Source organism: Juglans microcarpa x Juglans regia, chromosome 1D, assembly GCF_004785595.1.
Source record: "Juglans microcarpa x Juglans regia isolate MS1-56 chromosome 1D, Jm3101_v1.0, whole genome shotgun sequence".
Lineage (NCBI taxonomy): Eukaryota > Viridiplantae > Streptophyta > Magnoliopsida > Fagales > Juglandaceae > Juglans > Juglans microcarpa x Juglans regia.
In genome coordinates this window covers 10101153-10116786 of record NC_054594.1, presented here as the reverse complement: position 1 = coordinate 10116786, position 15634 = coordinate 10101153, and the positions used below count along the sequence as shown (strand labels likewise).

Below are 15634 nucleotides of genomic sequence, written 5' to 3'. Positions count from 1 at the left end.
AAATTTAGGCCTATAAGTCTGTGTTCGGTTTTTTATAAAATTTGTTCAAAAATTATAGTAAATCGTCTGGCAAATTATCTTCCCAAATTAATATCTCTTGAACAAGGAGCCTTTATACCTGGGAGGAATATTTTTGAGAATATTAGTATTACTCAGGAAATGGTTCATTCCTTGAATAAGGACACTCATGGAGGAAATATTATGATTAAAGCTGATATGGCTAAAGCATACGATCGAGTAGATTGGAATTTTTTGTTGGAGGTTTTTCGCTGTTTTGGATTCTCTCCCTCTTTTTGTGATTTAATCCGTGCTTGCATTTCGAATATTTGGTATTCTGTTTTGCTTAATGGAACGATGAGAGGTTTCTTCCAAGGTGGTCGTGGGTTACGTCAGGGGGACCCATTATCGCCTTATCTTTTTATTATTATTCAGGAAATCCTTTCTCGTCTTTTGAAGCAAAGTGTGTCCTCACATAAGATTGGTAATTTCTCCCAACCTAGAGGTACTCCTCAGATCTCACACCTTATGTACACAGATGATATTGTGATTTTTTTGAATGGGCGAAAAAAATCTGTTAAGGAACTTTTGTTGGTTTTTGAAAAGTATGAAGCATGGTCGGGTCAGATGATTAATAAAGAGAAAACAGCCATATATTTTTCTTCAAAAATTTCTGTTGCTCGTAAGAGAGCCCTAAAAAGACTGACAGGGTTCTCAGAAGGTTCCTTTCCCTTTAAATATCTAGGGGTTCCGATTGTATTGGGGCGTCTAAAGCATGTGCATTTGGAGGAAATGGTTAACAAAGTTTGGAAAAAAATTAGTGGTTGGAAAATGAAGATACTTTCATCAGGTGGCCATCTAATACTTCTTCGGCACGTGCTTTCTAGTATGGCTTTACATTTCTTTGCTGTTTTGCAGGTTCCTCAATCAATTATTAAAGCTCTAAATCATATGATGAGTACATTTTTTTGGGGGGAGGTTAATGGTAAAAGTAAAAAAAAGTGGGTGTCGTGGGAAAATATTTGTAAGCCAGAAAAGGAAGGGGGCCTAGGATTGCGTAAATTAGAGGACATGCAAAAAGCATTGCATATGCGGCTTGCATGGAATTTAATTCAGGGTAAATCCTTATGGGCAAATTTTTTTAAAGGAAAATATGTGGGATCTTCTCCTTGGTCTCTCATTGATACTAAAAAAGGTTCTAGATTTTGGAAAATGATTATGAAGAGTATTCTCGATGTGCATAATAATTCAAAATGGAAAGTGAGGGAGGGAATATTTTTTTTCTGGTATGATAAATGGAAAGATAGGAGTCCTTTATTGGAGGAGGTCCAGATGGTGGGGAATCCGCGGATTACAGTAAAGGAGTGTATGCTGAATAATAGTTGGGATATGGACCTTTTGATTTCTTTAGTTGGTCAAGAGAATGTTGACGATATTGTTGAAGCTTTGGTCGGTTGTAAGGAGGGTTCGGACGTGTTAATCTGGACTAAACATGAGAGTGGAAATTTTTCTACTAAATCAGCATGGGATTGTATTAGAATTAGAGGTTCTACTTTGGATTCGCATCCATGGATATGGCATAGGTTGTTGCCTCTTAAAATTTCGGTTTTTATGTGGAGGGCATGGAACATAGTTTTGAGTGTTGATGATAGTCTTAGAAGGATTGGGGTCCCGATTGTCTCTCGTTGTGATTGTTGTGAAGAAGGTAAGTATAAGGACCAAAATCATGTTTTGTTTGGAGGAGAGTTTGCATTTAATATATGGTGTTATTGTGCTAATATTTTTGGTTTACCCTTGGTCATACTTGGATGGAGACAGTAACGGCTTGGTTAAGACGTGCGTCAACTGATTCTCAAGTGGGGATTCTTGTGGGGTTACTTCCGTCGATTATTAGTTGGCATCTTTGGCGTAGAAGATGCACTGCCCGTATGGAGGGGCGGATTCAATCTGTTAGTGTGGTTTGGCAAATGATCAAGAATTGGATGAGCTATTGTAGCCATGATATGAAAAAGGTAAAAAAATGTTCTATGTATGATCTTCAGATTTTACATGCTTTGCATATTCCTTCTAAAGCCCCCGTGAGACAGTTTATTAAAATTGTGGCTTGGCAAAAACCTGCTCTAGGGTGGTTTAAATTGAATACAGATGGTAGTAGTCTAGGAAATCCAGGACCTTCGGGGGTGGGTGGTATTATTAGAAATGATCAGGGTCACTTGGTTCATGCTTTTAATTCTTATATTGGTTTTGGTTCCAATAATAGAGCTGAATTGTTAGCATTGCTGCAGGGTCTTAAAGCTTGTAAAAATCTAGGGATTATTTTTGTGGAAATAGAATTAGACTCTCAAGTGGGAATCTCTTGGTGGAATAGGCGAAGATGTGGCATATGGTATTTGGAAGATTTCTGGGACGATACTCTTGCTCTTATGGATTCGATGGTTTGCACAGTTAGGCATGTTTATAGGGAAGGTAATAAAGTTGCTGACTGGTTGGCTCGGAGTGGGGCAGCTGGTCTTAATATGGATTGGAATATAGCTGGAGAATTGCCTAGGGTCCCTCGAGGTTTACTTCGGTTGGATAAACTTGGGTTACCTTCTTTGAGGTGCTGTCAGAATTAAGAATCTGGTTCTATTTAGTTGTTGGGTTGGTTTGGTTAGATTTTATTGTATATGTTTGTTGTACTAATGGTTTTTTGGTAGGTGAGGAGGTTGTTTTTGTAATTTTCTCTAGATATACTAGGTTTTTTTAATATCTGGTTTCGGATTTTTATATTGTAACGCTGGGTATTGGTATGTAACCATGGTTTTCCTCCGCCATAAGTGAGGGTTTATTAATATAATCGGGACGGGATCACTCGTGGACAGGTGATTCTCGCCTCTTCATGAAAAAGAAAACTTGCAAGGCACGCTTGGACTATTAGTGATATTAGCTTGTGGTGGGGATCTTTCCCTACTGAAATTGCTCCAGTCATTTGGGCTGAGAGGTTAATGTAATGCTGATATCCTTTAATGAATTTTTCTATCAAAAAAAAAAATAAATAAATGTCTTGACAATAAAACAATGCATTTCGTGCCTTTCCGTCAGAGTTAAGAAAGCGTTTTTCCAAGTATATTTGATGTGATTGTTCCTTAGCTCGCTCTCTCTCTCTCTCTCTCTCTCTCTCCATAGATCGTTTGTTTACTTGGAAATCAAGATGAAGGCAGAAGAGTAATTATTAGAATCTAACTTTGCTCTCACCTAAAACAAAGTTATGGAGATAAATATGGTTCTATTCCCAACTGGTTTGAGTATGTTCTGTAATTTCTTCTAGAAAGTTTGAATTATCTATATAGCTTGAATGAGATATGGTGATAATATGTAGTGGAAACACGTTGCTGACTTCATAGAAAATTCTAGATTCAGAGGTGTCCCAATATGGTAACTCGATTTTTCGCACTGTATAATACGTATACCTATAGCATATTTAGTACATTGGACATTACCCAGTAATTACGTACAAAAAGGTTGTTGATATAAAACAATTTGAGGAATAAGAAACAAAGAACATAGCAGCTAGCCCTCCCTTCTTACTCCCAGCAATAACATCTCCATTACAAAATACCAATATGGTCTCCCAAGTTCATGCAGTATTCATGTTATCTCTTTCCATTCTCGTGTTTTCTCAATCTTTTTTACCAGCAAATGCAGCAAAGAACTTGATTCCAGACGTCTGCAGGGAAACAATTAGCTATGCCGGCTGCATGCATGCCTTGAAGTCTGATCCCCGAGCCAAAACAGCATCCAACTTCATGGATCTTGCGCAAATTGCATTGGAATTGGGTCTGAACAATGCAATATGTAGCAAAGCTTATATTGATGGTTTGCTCGAGAAAAACCATGCTGCACCCATTAAGAAGTGCTCCTCTTGGTACGAAGCAGTGGTGGGATCGTTCCGAAGTTCGCTAACTGAATTAGAGGAGGATGCTTTGACCGCGAATTACGATGTGAAAATCGCCGGCGATGATGCTGCTAGCTGTGAAAACGAGTTGGCATCCGGTGGGGTTAAAATTCCGTCGATTTCGACAAGAAACAACGACGTAGCGTTATACAGTAATATTGGGGATGTGATCACAGATAAGCTTTGAGACTTTTTAATTTTCTTCTTGGAATAAGATCAGAAATTAGTGTCATTTCCTTAAAAGAAAAAAAAAAAAAAAAAAAACAAACAAAGAACGTAATCAAGCTTTCCTCGATCCCTTGTTTTCTGGTTTGCTTTTCGCAGTGGCTTTTTAGGAGAACACGTATTTATTGCAACATTATCAACATATTTGTGATATTGTGAAAATCTTGAATAGCGTCTTTGCTTTTCCCCCGTTTTCTCTTGTCAAGCTTGGTGGACATTTTCTGTTACATCCTCCTTCCATGACTGAAACAAAAAACAAGAGGAAACCATTATAAAGAAATCTGGATGTTGAAGACTACAAATAAAATGAAAATAAAAATCTAGTGATTTGAGACATGCTGGTGTTGTGTACATTTTCTTTTCTTTTTTTTTGGATCGGTAAACAAGATTTTATTCATCACGAGAAACAAGATTTTATTGACCACGAGAATAGACAAAAGTCAAGCATACTGGATATATATTAGAGCATTGCCTATGCGTGCTAGGGTGTACATTCTGATCTTAATACTGGATAACTAGAAAATTGCAGTTTGTTCGTAGTAGAGAGTTGAGTATATGGGAATGGGAAGCTTCTGAGGTTCTGAAGGTCTAAATCTATATGATCTTTGTGAAATACAGTCACAATCTTACCTGGAATCACGTACGGTTGTCTGAAACATTGGTGTTGGTCATGAGCTTGAGTACGTTACTTATTTCCTGTCTTTCGGTGCGTAATCTTGATATGCAAGCTTTGGCTTCACGCGGGTCTCTTGCACTTTGTCCTATACTCTGCTCGTAATTGAAGAGTTCTTGATCGGGTGAAGAAAGTGCTGAGAGGAATACAAGGAGGAGATTCATTTCAGCTAGAAAATACGTGTTGAACAGCTCTTTAGGATGACGACAATCATCACTTTTGCGCTCTTCTTCATGCACCATCACAGTTTCTTCATCTGTTTCTTTAGAGGGTTGTCATTTTTACTATCGCCAACAACTTGAAATATTAATGTGATCATTGATGTTTCGATCATATTAATGATCAGAATATGTGATAAGAAACAGAATAAACATGGAAATTAAAGGGTGCCATTAGCATATTCGGTTTACTGTCGACAAGAGTGATAATAAGTTTGTGGGGGAACCTGTTTTTTTGTTGAGAAAATGCTGGGAAAAGAAATCTTGAATCTCACGAATCAGGATATGAGAGCGAGAGTAGGAACCAACCGAGTGACGACTGATTAACCAAATAAAGTAATTGGATTTAAAGCTTAACATGCATAAAAGTTTTTGTCAGAGTTTGTTCCCTTGACAGGCATATATTACTTATTGCCTTTGGCCACACAAAGGAAGGAAAGGAAAGGAAAGAAAGGAAAAAAAAAATAGAAAAAAAAAAGGGTTAAAAATGAAGGTTTTAGAAACATCAGGTGCAATAGTGTTAGTTGTCAATTATAAATGGAGTGTGCTGTTGAAGACCGAAAAAGTAGCCATGAATTACCTTGAATATTTTAACTAACTTCAGGTTTACAGTTTAATTTTTTTTCAAAGTCGTTTGCCATTTTATAGATTCATGGTCATAAATTGTTCGTTAATTTTGAAAAATCACTAAATAAAATAGAGATCGTCGTTAATTGTGTGACAAATTGGATGGGTCTATTTTAGAGATAGATATCTTATGTGTGATCTATAATGTTTACACTTTTTAGTTTTTTAGATAGCATGAACTCGGCGTAAACATTTAATGGTGATTCTTTATCTTTCTGAATTGGATCATCCCATTTAATCAGACAATCGGAGAGAGAATCAATCGGTAAAATCCTTGTAAACATTTTAAAAATTGGATCATTCAAGGAACAAAAAATGTGAGAGGTTCTAAATGGCCATGAATGGATGCTATTAATTGAGTTAAATTTATTAGTTGAACAGTAACTCAATTGGCATGCCTTCCTTTATGATTGAGGGTTCTAATCTCTAGGGAGATCATGACATTAATATTACGGGTGACAATATATGACACGACCCATTAATCCAATACGAACACGACACGATAATAGCGAGTTTGGGTTTAGTCTTAACAGGTTCGGGTCAAAACGGATTGATACGTTAAAATACAATTGCTCAACGGGTTGATAACCCGTTATGACCTGTTAAGAAATTCAAAGTTACAATTATACCCTTATACCTAAAAGTAAAATTGTTAGGATTTTAATTTCGATATTTTTATTGTTTGGATTGTAATTTTAGACTTCTTGTTAGTTTTAAATTTTTTTTTTATAGATATATTTATTTTAACATTTATTTAAATTATACTAAACTTAATTAGGTCAAACGGGTTAATGCCAGATCTGTTCAACCCATTTACATAAACGGGATTGAAACGGGTCGAGTTAATCTATTTGATGTATTTGTGACACCCCGACTCTCACGTACGGAAACGCAGGACTCATGACATCGGAATGATAACAACAAGGGTTACGCATCCCAACGATAAGTACCAAGTGTGTGTACATGTGGAAAGTGTACAACAAAAACGCAGCGGATAAATTAAAGTCAATCAACTAAGTACCAGAATTTTAACGACATATTTACTTAAATAAAATGTTTAAAAAGAGTTATACAGTTATCCCAAAAAATATTATACAAAGACCAAAACACATAAACGAGTGGGAAACAAATCCCATAATCCCAAGTGACCACACGTCACTCCTCTGGTGGAGTCGATCCCTCAGATTCCACATCTTCATCTGCATCAAAATCTACGGTACCATAAAACGGTACCGCAGGGTAAGGAATATCACATGGGATATGAATCTTAGTAAGTAACAACCCAAACAACTCAAGAAATAAAAGTGTATTAATACAACCAATAAATATGCGTGCATATGATGGAATATGCATTAGACCCAAAATAACATTTTTCTCGAAAATGAATATTTTCCAACATACACCAAAATCTCATTTTGGCCCAAAACATTCTATTAAAATATTTCCCACTATTTTCCCCCAAAAATGGCCCAAAACAACAATCCACAATTTTTCTAAAAAATGGTTCACATAAAATCCTTTTATCCAAAACTCACCATCTTCCCAGAAAATGGCCCAATATCCATTTACCGTATGCACCATGATCTCCCCTAGGGACCATCCACATACCCTAGCTCCCTTCATCACACCACGGGTAACGACTGTGTGAGTGACTTCGTAACGAGCGATACCTAGTTTCGTGCCTAGCATGTTCGTGGCCAAGTATCCTCTAACCCCTACCAGCAAGAGGGGCTACAGAGTCAACACGAGAGCATTATCATCCCGTCCGATCCCGTTGTTGCCTAGCGACAACCCAGGGGATGTCATTCAGTATATTCCACTCCTGAGTGACTAGAGGAGCTCCACCCCCATCTCGACTTGGGATCATGATACACACGCACCCAAAAAAATCAGTTCTCACGTGAAAACCCAGTTTTCAATTATGTGCATGAACACAATGCACAATGGTACGACACAAAATCAAAAGACAACAATCCAAACATAAACCAACTTCACAAACAACTACATCCTCAAATTCAACCGGCCCCTTACTCCTCGGACTCAGTCCGAAACAACCAACCAAATCACAATAAATATGAGTTAGCGTAAAAACACATTTAAATCTCAAAATTTCTTTGGGAAAATACTTACAAAGACGAAAGGCAACTCTGGAAGATTGAGGGTGATGAGTAGCAGCGGGCAACAATTTCCAACCAACAGCCGTGGGTCTCAAAAGTGGGAATTTCGAAGGGGAGCTACGAGAGGCTTGGGTTGGTCATGGAGGGGCTCATGGAGCTCGGTGGAATTGATGGTGGTGGTTGGTGGCCGTGTGTGGCGGCGCACGAGGAGATCGGCCAACTTTGAGGAAAAGAGGTCGTGGGAGAGTGAGAGAGAGTGTGGTGGCTAGGGGTGTTCAACCAGATTCGGATCCGGATATTCGGCCATAATCGGATCTGGATCCGGATGCTAAAATCAAGGCGGATAACCAAATTCAATCCAGATATCCAGATTATAACCGGATTTAATCCGGGTTATAACCGAATAAATCCGGTTTTAATTTTTTATTTTTTTAAAAAAAGACTTTAAAATTAGTCTTCACATCTTGAATCTGGAATAGGGGAAACATTGATTTCTTTCACCTTGATTTGGTGATACCATTTTGGAAAATTTTCTACTGGACTGAGTCTCCATAAGCTGCCAACAACATCAATTACAACAGATAAATGAAAACTATAATGATTAGAAACAATAAGTCAAAAAGAATAAGAGAATAAAATAATATGTAGCCATGTTTGTTTCAGTTTCTAAAATGAGTGTCTATAACCTAATAATCACCTATGGAGTATTCTGTTCCTGGAATCTTTGTCATTGAGCTACTTACTTTGTCCATCAACTTATGTTGAACATACTCCTTCTCTGGCCCCTCCCTTGAAAATGCAACAATTAATATGACTTTTGTTTAGTACATTAATTTCTCCTTCCACAATATATAAATATATATATATATATATATATATATATATCATTATGAGCAAATTGCAGATCAGGTTGACTCTAGAAGGTTACAATAAGCAAGGTTTTAATTATTTTCTATTATTTCCTCGTTCTCTTTTCATTTGTATTGTTCTTCCATATCTGCAAAAATGTTTGCTTGTGTGGATTCTAGTACCCAACTCAGATTGTGGAGGCCAATTGCTTCCTCGACTTTATACCTCTTAGTTCTAATTTCCCATTACATGTTTTCAGAGAACTGAAATGATGAAATTAACCTGCCAGTAAATAGTTTTACGTGACCCATTCAGAAACTGAAATGATGAAATCAAAGTCCCATTAGAGATACTTGTCTTTTTCTGAGAATCACTTCAAATTTTAGAGTAATAATATTTGTCCACAGATGCAAATACTAAAAACCAAGTCGAGGAATAAAAAATAGCAGAAATAGCAGTCATGTAACGCCCTGACCCCGAGGGTCCGGAGAGTTAACTCAAGTTACCTAATAAACAACTCCAACACTGATAATATACTTCCAAAAGCTCTAAATCAAACGTAAACACTTCAAATTTAATTAACTACACAAACTCGTATATCAAATCCTCAATACAGTAATCCCAAAAATATCAACTTCTCTACATGTGCCTTAAACTCATGTTTCAACAATATAATTAACAAAAATCACCAATACTCATCGAAGATTTTCTATTCTTAATCCACTATTCTTAAGCCATCTCATCCAATGCTTTATAGTCCTGATCCTCATCTGAAATATCCAAAAATCATCTGAAAATATTGGAGATAAGAAAGGATGAGTTATCAACAACTCGGTAAGTAGAGAACATATACTAGTATACAAACATGAGTATTTACAGATTTCAGAATACAGAACAAAACACTTTTTATTTTCATAATGCAGAGTCAGAACATGTTATCAAAAATATCAGAGCGAATGTTTCAGAAAATATTCTTATTCAAAGTCTTTTGGCATAGCATAACTGACCACCATCATACCAGAACATCGCATCGCATCAGAGGCCATGTTTAACCCCCGTGGTAGGGTTGTGCAAACCCCAGTAGCTAACCCAGTAGAAACAGAATGTGAATCTTCCACTTAGTTATTCTTGGAGCCCCGAGTGTGCACACAAGAAAGACCACCAGAAAACTTTGTTTCCAAAGTGGGTGCACCAGAAACAGAACAGTTGGTACCAACCCAAACAGAAGCCACTATTAGCACCCGTGGTAGGTCAAATAGATCACCATCCACAAACCACATCCCGATTCAAAATGTCATGCCAAAAGTTTTCATAAATCACATCATATCATAGTACAGAACATCTTCAGAACAGAACAAGGTTTTCAGAAGTCACATCATATCAGAGTACAGAACAACTTCAGAACCGAACATAATTTTATACACAAACTTTCATATTTGCTCTCTTTTACACATTTCAGAAGCAAAATACAAAGTAGCTCATGTCTACACCAGTCATGCTAAAAAAATACTTTATTCTTAAACAGAATCTCATGAGTAATGTGGAACAAATAACTGAGGTAGTTCAAATCTCTTTTCATAACAAAACATGCATATTTTCAAAAATCAACCTCAGCCCATTTTATTTTTATGCAAATCTAGCATAGGAACATTGCTTACCTAGACTTCTTAGCTTTTCACAATTTTCTTCAAAACTGTCGAGTCGACTATAAATCGTCACATTTAAAAATAATCACGTAATTTTCGTAAGATTTCAATCAATCACGGATTTCGATATTTAAGCCTAAGCTTCTAAAATAACCTATTTTAATTCCTTAAAACTTAAAACTCTCATGATCCCAAAATATATCATCACTTTCTAAAATCACCAATATCCACCATAACCAATGTCAAACTCAAAATACCAATATTTAAACCCGAAACAGCCAACAAATCTCATAGCATAAACCAATCAAACAAATAACTCCATCATCCAATTCAACCGACCCCATTACTCCTCAGACTCAGTCCTGCACAATCAACCAATTCACAGTAAATATAAGTTAACACAAAAATACATTTAAATCTCAAAAGTTCTTTGAAAAAATACTTACAATGCTATAATATAATTTTTTAAAGATCACGGAGGTACTAGAAGTGGCAGCACAACAATAAAATAGTGTAAAATGCACTGTGGCCGTGGGTCTCAAAAACCCATTTTTGAACAGGGACAAACCAGGACGTGAGATTACTAAGAAAGGGCTTAAAGATGTCGGTGAAGCTAATGGTGGTGGTGGTTGACCGTTGGTGGCGGCATGGAGGGAGGTTGAAGTCCAAAATGCCCAAAACGAAAATGTTGATGAATGTGCTTCACCGGTGGTAGATCGGGGCTGAGGATGGGTGATTAGGTTGCTAGGAGGTCAAGGAAGATGTAGTGAAGAAATGGTCGCCGGAGGCGGCTCGACGGCGGTGCAAAGACTCAAGGAATGCCGCAGCTTAAGGCCGCGTGCGGGGGCTAACAACAGCGCAAGAGGAGCTGGGAATGGAGGGGGATGGTTGCCGACCGGTGAGGAAGAGAATGGGAGGGGTGGTGAGGCACACAGCGGCACAGAAAACTCATAACCCGAATGGGTTCCACACGGCCAGCGGAGAGGGAGAGAGAAAGCGTGGGGAAGGGTAACTGGGGTGGGTGAGGTTGCCGGGGGGTGGAGAAGGCCGTGGGCTGGGCGGTGTCGCTGGACGGTGGCGCACAGCAACGCTAGCGGTGGACAAAGAAAACAGAAGGGAGAGGGAGGAAGGCTATCGTGCGTGGGAAGAGAGCAGGGGAAAAGAAATGGGGAGAAAGTAAAGAGGAAGAAAAGAAAAAGGGGAAAAAAAAGTAAGAGAAATAAATGAGGTCCAATCCTCACATCTGGGATCACAAAAATGATCAAACGAAAAAGATTTCAAAATAGTAAATTAAATAAAATAATTTAAACGTAGTGATTAAATGAATATAAAATAATTAAATCCAACAATAAACTAATTTAAAATAAAAAGTAATTTAAATGCAAAACAATTATTAATATTAAGAAAGCACAGAAAAATATATTTCACAACTTAACAAAAATTATAAAATAAATCTAACGAGAAATCTGATAAATTTAAAACAAGAGAACCAATATTTAAATTAATAAAAAAATTCTTCAATTAAATAAAATACACTAAGATACGGGGTAACCCAAGTCACTATAGCCAAACTTTTGTCATGATAACATACCTGATGAACATTTTTAAGCACATATTTACCAAGTGTGTTAGCAATAGCTGCAACAAACCAAAACACACAAATATTAATACAAAGAACTAAGAAACTCATGATCTGGTTAAATTAAATATGGCATGGTTCCTATAACTTACTGCATAAGGAGAGTTTTCTATGCATAGGGTGGGAGTCCATATGCTTAAGTTGCTGCAGTTGAAAGAAGAGGGTTACCTTAAGCAGAAAAAAATGTAGAGGTTAAGTTAAATGGATAAATTAATAATAAAAAATAAAACTTAACAAATTAAAGTGTTTACCTTCGATGTCAACGCGTTCTACATGCTCCTCGACCTCCCAAGAACTAAGTGGTTCACAAGTCAACCAATTTTGCGTGCAAATTAGTGCTTGGATAGTCTCTAGAGCTAATGAGCTTCAATATGGGTCTATTACATGTCCACCAGTGCTGAATGCGGACTCGGATGCGACAGTGAAAATAGGGATGCCCAATACATCACGTGTGATCTCCGCAAGGATGCAATATCTAAATGAGTTCTTCTTCCACCAATCCAAAATATCAAACTCGGGTATTTTTGGTTCAATCACATCCGACAAATACCTATCCATGTCCGAGCTAAGTACTGAACTGTTTTACTTCTCAACATATTGCTCTAGAGCTGTATCAAAATCTTCACAGTCCAGGTCATCACCAATAATACTTGAGGAACTTCTATGAGCCATATTTGATCTTCCACTACCTAGCCCATAAAACTTGTGGTATTGCTCGATTAAACGATTCATGAGCAATCTTACTTTGGCCTCAATTATATCTTTGTATTCATCCCCTTTGCACCTTTTTAACCAATATGACAAAGTTGTAATCTTATATCGAGGATCAAGGACAAAAGCTACATAAACAATCATGTTTATCCTATCCGTGTTTCCCCAATATTTATCAAACTTAAGAACCAAATATAATAAGAACCAACAATGACAACAAATATCAAACAAGCTTGGCCAATTAAACAAATCTGACGTACCATAATTTTCTTCACATTTTACACTTTTTCAAAACACAAAACCAATGTAGTCATGTAAGCTATAATGAACCAAGTTCACTGTGCAGGAGATTCAAAAAGCACTGTGCAGAAGATTCAATGTAGTCATGTAAGATTTCCTGTGGATGTTAGGGCTTTTGAGTTTTGACCAAGCTGCCGGCTTGAGACATTTATTTGTAATTGTAATGTAGTTTTCTTGTCTCTACAACTTGCAACAAAGCAATTTCAAAATTCCCAAAAAGTAATGGATAATCGAATTTTGACTCCATATCTTCTCTCAAGCTTAGACTTTTCAGAGTAAATGATCAGCATGACGACCATGCAATAACTTGAAAAGTCACGAGACAGAATGATTTTATTAATATTGATAATTGAACGAAACCGACACTAGACTAGTCCACCTTAGAACAAACTGAAGATAAACATATATATATATATATTATAAAGTTAATTAGCTTCGATCCAATATTGTTGAAAAGTCAATGGCATTCATCAAAATCATGTTGAGCCTGAATACACGCTTGCTAGCTATAGCCAGAAAAAGAGGTGCAGGCTAGGCTACTAATGAGAAAACTCGAATGCATATATAGCAGTCTGCCAAGAAAATGTAGATAGAAGACTACCAAAAACATAAAATAATACAAGTAGGATACCAAATAGAGAGATCTACAAGAATATGTTTAAGAGCAAAATACCAATCATAATCTAAACCGTCAAGCTTGCCACTGAATTGTTAATGGACCATATAAATGTTTTAATTACCAACTAAATATCTACAACAATGAGTATCAATATGGGAAAGACACTTCTTCTACTTCGAAATTAAGATTAAATAATTGATGTAATTCAAGAATTACATCAATCCCATGTACACTAGCAATACCTAGCCCTTATAATAATGTATAAATTAATAAAACAACCAGCAGAGTGTTCTACAACAGAAATAGTTATACCCACTGAAAAATTCATTTTAATTGAAACAAGTCAACTGAAAGTCCGAAAATGGGAGAACATGAAACAAAAACCTTGGTTAATTCCCCAAAACCAAAAACAAACCCACCTTGCCCCCTAAAATAATATGCAAAAATCTTGGTTAATTTCCCAAAACCAGAAACAAACCCTCCCCATCTGAAACAACCACTCATATCATACATAAAAAAAAAAAAAAAAAAAAAAAAAATTAAATCGTTTACAAAAAAAAACCCAACACTCATAATCAAAAATCTCAAAACCCATCATTTAAAGAAACTAACAAAGTAGAGAAAGAGAGATGACCATACCGTATAGAAACTAACAGAGTAGAGAAAGAGAGATGACATAGTAGAGAAGGGCTTGAGAAATATACCTTACAAGCTTAGACTTCAAAAATGTTGGATGGTAGCCTTCGTGTCTCTCTCCCAAATGCGCAAACTGCAAATGAATTCGAAAGGAGAAGAGACGCTGCATCGAAGAGAGTAGGAGAAGAGAAAGGAGAAGAGAAGGGATTCAGAAAGGCAGAAGGGATTCCAAAGTTAGGGACTTTGCAGCGTGGGGCGGTTTTTTTTTTTAAATGACCTAGTTACGAATAACCGGGTCACAAAACTGGATCCGTAACCGGATCCGGATTCTTCTCACCCGCCTGTGTGTAATCCGGGCAGATAACCGCCCAGATACACCTAGATTTCTGGGTTCCAGACCGGACCAGAAAAAAAAAAAAACCCGTCCAAATGCACACCCCTAGTGGTGGCTATGGGTCACAATGGAGCATGAGATTGAATAAGGGAGGTCACTGGTGGGTGGGGAAGCCATTAGTGGTAGTGCGGTGGCAAGGCGACGGCGGGTAGCAGCGGAATGAGGAGAAAACCGTGGGTCTTGGTGAGGGGAGTGGATGGCGGCGAGTTAGGGGCTAAGCTTGGTGGGGGTTGATGGCCAGCAAGAGGGGAAGCTGTTGTGGTGGTTGTTGCGCCGTTGGGTGGCGCACGACGGTGTAGTGAGTGTTGAGCCCACTCGGGCTATACACGGCCAGGAGAGAGAAAGAGGGAGCATAGGGGGTGGTGGCTGGGGTGGGTGAGGTCGCCAGGGTGGTTGAGCTGGTGGGCTAGGTAGCGAGGTCCGATGGTGGGGCACAGAGGTGTTGGTTGGAGAGAACTGAAAAACACAATGAGAAATGAGGGAGGGGGGCTCACGTTGGCTGGGAGGCAGGGGAGGAAAAGGAAGGAAAAAGAAAGAATACAAGAGAAAAGGGAAAAAGAAAAAGAGGAAAAAGAAAAGAGAAAAGATATTTGCAACCGTGAATTGTGTAACCGCTGCGTAATCGTTTTGAAGAAAAGTGAATAAAATATGGGACCCACATAAAAAAAATTAATTTTTTAATAGTGAACCCACTCTTTTTCAAAATAATTACGCGGTGTTTATGCATTTCACAGTTGTACGTAGAATTACTCAAAAGAGAAAGGAAGGGAAAAAATGACATCCAGCCTTTTCATCTTAGGTCTCAAACTGATCCAACTAAAATGATTTCAAAATTGCAATTTAAATAAAACTAATTTAAACACAGTGACTAAGTAAAATAAAATAGTATAATTTAACAATAAACTAATTTAAAATAAAGAGCATTTTAAAAAATAAACAATAATTAATAACAATAAAACACATTGAGTTAAATTTTTCAGTTAAAAGTCGTAAAATAATACCACGTAAATCATCTAAAATTTAAAACAAGAAAGCCCATTATCCTAAGA

The 15634-nt window shown here is 37.3% G+C and overlaps 1 long non-coding RNA gene across 1 annotated transcript; it reads right to left on the bottom strand.

Annotated features, from left to right (window-relative positions):
* Positions 1 to 8307: 8307 nt before the first annotated feature.
* On the bottom strand, positions 8308 to 12811 carry LOC121268342. The gene is made up of 3 exons (XR_005941148.1): positions 12177 to 12811; positions 11878 to 12093; positions 8308 to 8347 (listed from the first exon to the last, which is right to left on the bottom strand). It is a non-coding gene; the product is annotated as an uncharacterized LOC121268342 (long non-coding RNA).
* Between the last annotated feature and the right edge of the window lie 2823 nt (positions 12812 to 15634).